A 9,576-nucleotide genomic window follows, 5' to 3' on the forward strand; every position below is an offset into this window, starting at 1 on the left:
AAAAAAAAAAAAACAAAACAAAAAACAAAACCAAAACAAACAAAAAAACATCAATAAAAACAATTCAATGCCATGCTTTGTTCATGCCCTGGGGGAGTATTTGCTTCAGTGAGGACTGGGAGGGTTGGGGAAGGTGGGTGTGTATCTTTATGTTTCTTTGTCAGGAGCAGTTGCCCTATCAGCTGTCCCCAGTAAAAGCTTCACAAGGCAGGTTACACCTACCCCCGACATTTGAATATATCTAAGACAACAAATCCTCAAAATGAATGTTCACTTCCAATTGTCAATAAATATTGTTTATTCATCCACATACTAAATTAATTGTGTGTGTGTGTGTGTGTGTGTGTGTGTGTGTGCTACTACAGGCTTTGTTTTTGAGGAGCGTCTGAGTGTGTAGCCCAGGCTGATCTGAAACTCAGGCTCTTCCTTCCTCATCATCCTGAGTGCTATGATCACAAGCAGGACCCACCCACCCCCCATACCCAGTTTCCAAATGCATATGTATTAAGTGCCTACCATGTGCTTAGCCTGTGCTAGAGTTATAAAGTGGGCATGAAAAATGCCTGTGCCACAGGCTACTGTGAAGCCAGTGGCAACAAGAAACAGACTAGACACCAAGAACCTCTGAATCCCATAATTAGTGGAGGGAGGGAGGCTGAGGGAAGGTGTACTCCTCCCACCAGGGGGGAAGATGGTACAGAGACCATCTGGCCTGCGGAGACACTTGCTATGGGTTTTGAGCAACAGTAGAATGGAACCAAGAGAAGAGAAAAGTTGTATTTTTCCAGATCATGCTTGGTGTGCTTAACAAGAGCCCCATAAAATTTACAACGTGCCGATAAGCAGCAGTTTGATTCTCCAGCCCAGCAGGTTCCTGCCTGACAGAATTGGGACCACGAGAAGCTGATGAGAAATAGATGAGACAGGTGCCCAGACTTCTTCTTTGCCAATAAAAGGAAACAACACTTTGAAATTGGTGGTGGGCCTGCAGGGAGTGGGAGAAGAACCTGGGGTGAAGGCAATCGTTCTGCCTCAACCCCATTAGCAGAAGGCAGGGCGGCCAGACACTAGGGCATGCACAGTACAGCAGAGTCCTGGGCCTACACTGGCAGGTAATTTAATGGGGCCTTGCAAACTCAGAGCTCTAGCTGCCCTTCACACACCTGGACCGGATTGGTGTTTCTCAACCTCTGGGGTCCACTTTTTCAATTACTTCCCTCTCCCACAGGGAGCCTGGGCATTGGTGTCTTGTGAGTGAGTGTCCAGAGGATGCTGGGTCAATCTGGGAGATATGTAGCTCTTTAATCAAACTTTAAGGGTCCTTCTGCCCCTAGATCTCCCCAGCTCTAGCATGAGGGAAACTGAGAAGGTGCCATGGAGGAGGTCAGGGAGGGCTTCCCGGAAAGGGAGGTGCCTGTGATGATTGTGAACATGGGATTTTCCAAGTGAAACAGGAAGAGTCCCGTGAGTCAGGGGAGCGAAGAGGGAACAATGGATGGGTCTAGTTCCAGAAGACTGAACATAGACTTCCTGAGGTGCTGAGAGTATAACTGCTAGGGGTCAGCCTTGACTTTTAGGAGAAATCTCTTCCCCAAAACATGTTCATCCCCTGCACCACCACCACCACCCCCTCTGCCCCATGCCCAGGTCTCTTCTAAGACCAGACCAGAAGTGGAGCCGTATCAAGTATGTAAGATTTTAGAGCAGTGCATAACTCCAGCTGCCCCTCCTTGTCAGGACCACTTTGTCAGGCAAAGAACTGGACCTGGCCCTGGGGAGCCCAGGGGTGGGGTGACACAGTGCTAGCCCCTGGGGGAAACTGTTCCTGAGCTGTGTCTACTTGGCAGCAGCAATGCTCCCTGGCTCCTGGCTCTGCTCTCAAGGTTAATAGCATGAGGCCTATGGACAGCTCAGGAGGTCAAAGGACCCAGGCCCAGATGGAACAGTGAAAAAGCTGGAGTTCAACTGTGCACGATGAGGACACTGCCATGCCACCCTCAGAATAGCATTGCCTCACACATGACCCACATCCTCCACCAGCCAGACTCCAACAGCTCCTGTGACCCTTAAGCCATTATTCTTGACCTGGTTCTATACTCCTCTGAAATTTTGTTAACAGCTCAAAATCTCTGACCAGTAGGGGTTAAACACAAATTGACCACATTGGACAGTCACTTTCAATAACTTTTATATATCTGGCAACCAACTGACATCTAAGTGCCTGGCTTGATTAATCTTCTACAAGTCTTCTGTTCCCAGTTTGCATGTGGAAGGACAAAGGTTGCTCTCCTGCTGGCACAGTCCAGGGATGGGAGTCAGGGGAAAGGTGTGGACTGACTTGTTTCTGGTTGGTCCCAGCTGCAAACAAGGAACTGGTAACACAGAGGTTGGCCACCCCAGGGTGTGAGGGAAAACTCAGCCCAACATGACCTGAAACGTCAAACATTCTGTCAAGGAGCATGGTAGGGAGGCCGAGGTGGGAGGGCGTCTGTGAGTTTGATCCCAGCCTGGTCTACATAGGGAGTTACAAGTCAGCCAGGGTGACATAGTGAGACCCTGATTTGGTTGGGACAAAGCACAGATGAGTAGTTTGAAGTCACCCTGGCCACTGTCACCTATTCTGTCCATTGTGGACTGAAGTGCAAGTTAGAGATTGTAAACATACTTTAGAATAGTGACCTACCCAGGGGATATAAAACACAAACTCCTAAGACAGCTAAGGTTACAGCTCTCAGTCTTTCTGGCCTCAAGACTGTTACTTACTTCAAAAATGATTGAAGGCCCAAAGAAAATTTTACTATGGGGGGTTATAGCTATTGTTCTTTCCCATATTAGAAATCAAAACTAGACCTTGAAGTGTATGTGTGTTCCAGTGGAGGCACTTATGTGCCACAGTGAGTGGGCGTGGTGAGCTGAGATGGTGGCTCGCAGGAAGCAGTTCTCTCCTCTACCACGCTTGTCCCGGGCACCTGGACTCGGCCTTGGCAGCAAGTGGTTTTACCTGCTGAGTCTTCTCTCTCTCTGGCCCCTACAAGTTTAAATTTGTTATCAAAAGTAAATCATGACCGTGAGGCTGGAAGGATGGCTCAGTGGTTATGAGGACCTGGATTCAGTTTCCAGGATCCACATGCCAGCTCACAATCCCACAGAACTCCAGTTCCAGGGCAACTAACACCTTCTTCTGACCACCAAGGGCACCAGACTCACACAGTGTACACATACATTTATGCACAAATACTCAGGAGGATAAAATAAAAACAAACAAATATTTAAAACTAAAGAAATCCTGACCTATTAACATAAATTATATATGTTTATGAAAATACCCATATTTCTCAAAAGAAAGCAATTTGCTGAGTGGCCCTGGTCTATATTTGTGCAAATTGTTAAAGAGTATCTGATTTTGTACAAGGTGAGACTTCTTTGGGTGTTGTCAGTTTTCTCTTGTTGCTTTGGGTTCCCAGTAAACAAGGAAAGTAAAGACATGAAGGAGCCCCAAGAGTCCCGGGGAAAACTCTGGAATTGCTGTGTTCCTGTAAAGCAAGAGATCCAGTTCTGCCACTGTGTGCCTCAGTTTCCTGTGGTGTGCCTAAGGCTGAGTAAGCATAGGTGGTGCTAATTGTAGTCCTGGAGACTGTGTAGTGAGAATTCTGGAATTTTGGTTTCTTTAAAAAACTCACACACAAATATTCTAGCACATGTTTTTGTTTTAATCCCAGGTGTGGGTATAGGAGGCTGCTTCAGACGGTCTGCAGCAGCTGACTATGATTTGCCTCGTGCTCTAACAGAGGCATGGTTTGGCCAGCTGCAGATCGTTTCTGTGATTGGGTGATGTTTGGAATTCTGGGAACTTTTCAGAGGGTATATAATGCTAGGATCCTGAGAAGTGGAGTCATTGGGCAGGGGCTGTGGTTTGTTAGTATTCATGCTCGAAGAAGAAACAAAGGGAAAGAAATTAGATTCAAGGATCTTTCTTTCTCCCCACTCTATCTTCTCTCCTATCTAGCGATAGAGGGTGAAATGGGGTGGGGGTAGAGGGGGGATGGATAAAGAATGGGAAAAAGAAGAACCCACAAAGTATCAAAGACCTCAGTATACTATAACCTCGGGAATGCCTCACTGGAAGATTTGTTATTGTGAGGCCATCATAGCAACATTATATCTACAATGTTGTAGCTAAGTGATGTAATCATTCTGTAAAGATTTTTCTTTTTATTATGTATAAGTGAGTTGGTATGTGCACATGTGTGCAGCGCCCTTAGAGGCCAGAAAAGGGTATCAGGTCCCTGCTGGAACTGGGCTTACAGCAGGCAGTTGTAAGCAGCTTGACTCGGGAATCAGGAACCCAGCCCAGGTTCTCTGCAAGAGCAGCATTGTCAAGCGCTGAGTCATCTCTCCAGTCACGATATAATCCTCTGTATTTTTCTTTTCCCCTGAATTTAGTGATTCTAAAGATGGGACCTCATACTTGCTCTCCATCCTGTGGGTTATAAAATCTGAAGGGCTAGCAGCAGAACCTGCAGCTAATGGTTGATTGATCATCTGTTTACATGACACATGGCTGTTTTCAGCCCAGTGTCTGACACTGCCATACAGTTTTCTTCCCAGGCCAGCATCCACAGACAGCATCTGCAACCTTCCAGGAATGGTTCCATGGTTCCAAACCCTCTGGGGCCTCCCCAACCCCTTGAATTCCTCCCAAGGGTGTCCATCTGAGTCACAAGTGTGCCCCGTGTCACCTACCCTCAGGCCGTAGGCTCAAAGCAACAGTGTAAATCCCATGCCAGACTCCAGCACGTCACATGGGGCGTACCTGCTAGTGCCTGGACACTCTTCTCCCCAGCATATGGCAATTAGGAAGTCATTGTCCACGTGGGACAAGATCTAATCAGCCTGCCGATAATCACCAGGCCCAGAACGTGGCCGCAATTCAGGAAAGACAATCCCTGAAGACAAGTGCCACTTAAATCCTGGCATTGGCCACAGTCCCCTTGGTAACCTGTGCTTTTGAGCACGATTTAGCCAGTGAGCTAATTGATGTTCTCCCGGGCAGTCAGCTCGTGCCTGGTGATCGAAATGGACACTAATTGCTGACATCCTTCAGGTAAGAAGCCCTTCATGTTCTCAGGCCACCCAAGAGGCCCAGAGCAGGAACTGAGTCTCTCAGCAAATCAGTGCCATGATTGCAAATAATTAATCAAAACAAGGTTTGCAGAAAGAATTAATTATAGGACCTATCAGCAGAAATAGTGACTTCACTGGATGGGAGAGGCTGCCTCCTTATGGAAGCTCTAGCTGGCTTCTTACAGAAGCTCCAGACAAAGATGTAGGTAATACAAAAATAAGCATTTTTTAAAGGTCTTGCTGTATACTTGAAGTTTTACAGAACTGCACTGTGCCTTTACAATCTTTTAAAATTAATTACATTTAGTTGGCGTGTGTGTGTGTGTGTGTGTGTGTGTGTTCATGCGCTTATGTGCATGATGGTCAAATAACAATGTTTGTTAGTCAGTTTTCTCCTTCTACTATGTGGGTCCTGGGGAATCAAACCTACGTCATCAGGCTTGGTAGTGAATTTTTTACACACTAAGCCATTTTGCTGGCCTTTTGGCATTGACTGTGCCCTTTTAAAGTCATGTCACATCTCTGAGATAGACATTTGTCATTTTAAAAGGAGGGGGTCAATATTTAGTCACTGTGACAAAAATCCCTGAGATAATCAATTTATAAAAGAAAAAGGTTGTTCAGCTTAGTATTGGAGATTCTGGTCCATGATCCTTTGCCCCTGGTTGTTTTGCTCTTGTGGAGGCAGCCCCGTGGCATGGAGCATCACAAAGCCCAAGAAGTAATAAGAGAGAGAAGGAGGCCCCTGGGGCCCATAATCCTCTTGAAGGACAGGCCCTCAATGACCCAAGAACCTGCTACTAGGCACAATTTCCTAACAGTTACACCACTGTGGGGACCGTGCCTTCACCATGTAGCCTTTGGTACACTCGAGATCCAAGGGGCTCATGAAGTGGATCAGCAGGTAAAGGTGCCTGCTACCAAGCTTGACAACCTGAGTTTGATCCCTGAGCCCCACATGATGGAAGGAGAGAATCCACTCTTGAAAACTGTCCTCTGACATTTATAAGCATGCAGGGGTGTGCACAGCCCTTCCTCTACACACACACAGACACACACACACACACACACACACACACACACACACGATTTTAAACCCTTAAGATCAAAACTAGAGGGTATGTCTTAGGGTTTTAGTGCTGTGAACAGACACCATGACCAAGGCAAGTCTTATAAAGGACAACTTTTAAGTGGGGCTGGCTTACAGGTTCAGAGGTTCAGTCCATTATCATCAACATGACAGCATCTAGGCAGGCATGGTGCAGGCAGAGCTGAGAGTTCTACATCTCCATCTGAAGGCTGCTAGTGGAAGACTGACTTCCAGGCAGCTAGAATTAGGGTCTTAAAGCCCATGCCCACAGTGACACACCTATTCCAACAAGGCCACACCTCCAAACAGTGCCACTCCCTGGGCCATCATAGTCAAACCATGACGGGGTATAAATGTAAGCTGGAAAGAGACTTGCACAGAGGCCATATTACTGTATCTTCTTAGTGCCACAGGACAGAGAAGAAAGCCAGTGCCCAGTATAGGGCCATTTAATATCCTATGAGGTGATATGTGTATATTTGTGTGTGTTATGCATGTGTGTGTGTGTGTGTGTGTGTGTGCTGTGTGTTTGTGTTATGCATGGGTATGGGGGGGTGTAAGTGTATATGTGTGTATGTGCATTCACTATGCCTAGCTACCCATGGGCCTTCTCAAAGCAGTTTCATGGGGCCAGCTGGTTGTAGCCAGAAGGGCATCCCTCGAGAGGAGCCCTCAGCCTCTGACTGGATGAAACTGGAAAGCATATTCCCAATTTCCACAGCCTATCAATTCGGGCAACTCAGAGACACAGTTCACATCTCCCAAGGGTCCCTAACAAGATGTAATCCCATTGCCAACCTGTTCACCAATAAAGCCTGTATTCTTCCCTCCCGTCCTTTTTCCTCCCCCTCCCTCCCCTCCCCTTTTGTCCCATGTATTGTCTCCCTGCCCAGACTACTGCTTCCTGGGAATTTTGTCCATATATGTAAATTGTATTCAAATCCTTGTCTCAGGGCTGATGCTTGGGACACCCAGTCTCAGGCAGGTGTAATTAAAGATTGTGAGGAAGGAGAGGGCTTTAGCACTGCAGTGTCACATAGTGACAAAGTGATGACTGAGGTGACAGCCAGGAAAGAGCAAACAGATCTTTAGGACAACACACTGAAGCCTGGTAACCAGCAAGCAGGAAGTGGAGCCTGGCATGACAGCGCTCAGCTTTCCCACCACTGAGCTTTACAGGTGTAAGGAGTCAGAAACCAAACATTCTGACTGGTCAGGACATGTGTGCTGATAGGCTAATGTCTGCTGAGTGATTTGAATATTGCTCTTGGAATTGGATGCTTGTAATTTTTTTTCCCCCAGGGCCATCAAGGGAAAGGAGGTGGTGCTGGCAGGCAGATGGATGGAGCCAGACTTTGGAGGCCACCATGGAAGCAGAAAGAAGGGGAGAGATTCGATGAGCCATTCCTGTACTCACACTGCATGACTGACTGTCAGTAACTGTACTTAGTAAAGCCATTTTTAAAATTACTAAGGCTAGAGAACACAGCTCAGCGGTAAAGACCACTTGCTGCTTTTGCAGAGGACCTGGGTTTCGTTTCCAGCACCCACAAGTTCTGGGGGGACCTGATGCCCTCTTCTATGGGAAACAGACAAGCACATGGTACACATATATACATGTAGGAAAAACATACACAGGTCCTTTTCGCTTAGTGAGACTGTCTTTAGGGACAAAAAACAAACAAACGAACGAACGGACTATACCTGAAGTAGGTCCGAGAATTGTGGGGGTGGCATTTCAAGAATTGGGTCTGGTGCTTTGTTTTGTTTTTGACTTTTTATGGACCCCACTGCTGCTCAGGCTGGCATTCTGGTCCTGGTCTTCAGAGAGCCTCCTCCTTCACCCTCCTAGGAGCTGAGACTACAGTAATGCACCACTTCACGCGGAGGCTCTTGTTTAAGTGCTGCAGAATGCTGGAAACAGAGCTTCATGCAGGCCAGACAAGTGGTCCACCACTAAGCTGCATCCTCAGTCATAAAATAGATACATTTTATGTCGGAGTCCCCATCACCACAAGACAGTACTATTTCGCTAAAAAGAAGGAAATACTGTTACTTCTATAACATGAGTAGACTTTTAAAAGTTTCTGCTGGGCTGGGGTGTAGCTCAGTAGTAGTGTACGTACTGAGGATGTGAAGGGTCCTGAGTTCAATGCCCAGAACCAGAATCAATCACCCCTCCAATCACACACACTGTAGATATGAAATTGGCCAGGAAGCTGCCATCAGCAACTAACCTTAGATACAAGTTAGGGCTTGTACACTAGAAAGCTGCTTCAGACACACCCCGTATCATGACAGCTCTGTCTTTTACACCCAACGTCTTCGTAAAACTTCAAAATCCTATTTTTAAAAGTCTCCCAACTGTGGGCTCCTGTAAAATCAAAAATAAATTAAATGCTTTCTTACTTCAAGAGGGAAGAGTCAGGGCACAGTCACACTTGGAACAATGTCAAATTAATTCCAGCAGTGTAAATAATTTAAAGTCCAGTATTTGGGATCAACGATCCTCTGGGCTCCTCCAATGGGGCTTGGGTTACTTCTCTGGCTCTGCCCTCTGCAACACACACAGCTTGTCGTCTAAGCTTAGGCAAGCTACACTCCACTGTTGTTGCTGTTCTTGGTGGCTATCTCATGGTACTGGCATCTCCAAAATGCTTCTTGGGTCTTCAGCTGCAACTGGGCTGCACTTTCACCAATAACCTCCCTTGGACTTCCTCCATGACCCCTTCAATCCTGGGGCTTCAATTGCTCCTGAGGCTGCCCCTTCACCAGTGGCCTCTCCTGGTCTCTCATTGTGCCAATCCTCTCTCCATGACCCCTTGAGGCCTTCAAAACCAGTACTACTTGGGATATTACCAAGTTTGGCTGCCAGCACAAGGTACAGTCTAGGCCACCTCTAGAACGCAGTTCCTGTGTGCTGACTCTCAGGAAATACTTCCTAGAAGATTTCACCACAATGGTGCTGGTCCCTTTTTATTCACTGCCAATTTATCAGCTCTAGCTGACCAGGATAATTTTCCCAGCAAAGCAAATATTACACTTTATGTGGTTCTGATCTCTTGCTAACAGTGGTTGATTTTTCAGCTCCAGCTGACTAGACACCATGTTGTTCCCACAAGTGACGTTGTAGATTCTGTGTTTCTTTCTGAAATGTCACTAGCTGGGCCTCCCTCATCTCCACTGTTCTCAACACTCATACCTTCCAAGCTCCTAAAGAACAGCTCAGTGAGCTCTCAATACTCAATGGCTCCAAAGTACTAAAGTCCTTATACAATCCTCCCCCAAACAACATAGTCAGGTCTGTCATAGGTATACCCATGACCTGTTGTATTTAGTGGTACTATTGATACGATGAAACA

The sequence above is a fragment of the Mus pahari genome, chromosome 2 (assembly GCF_900095145.1).
Source record: "Mus pahari chromosome 2, PAHARI_EIJ_v1.1, whole genome shotgun sequence".
Lineage (NCBI taxonomy): Eukaryota > Metazoa > Chordata > Mammalia > Rodentia > Muridae > Mus > Mus pahari.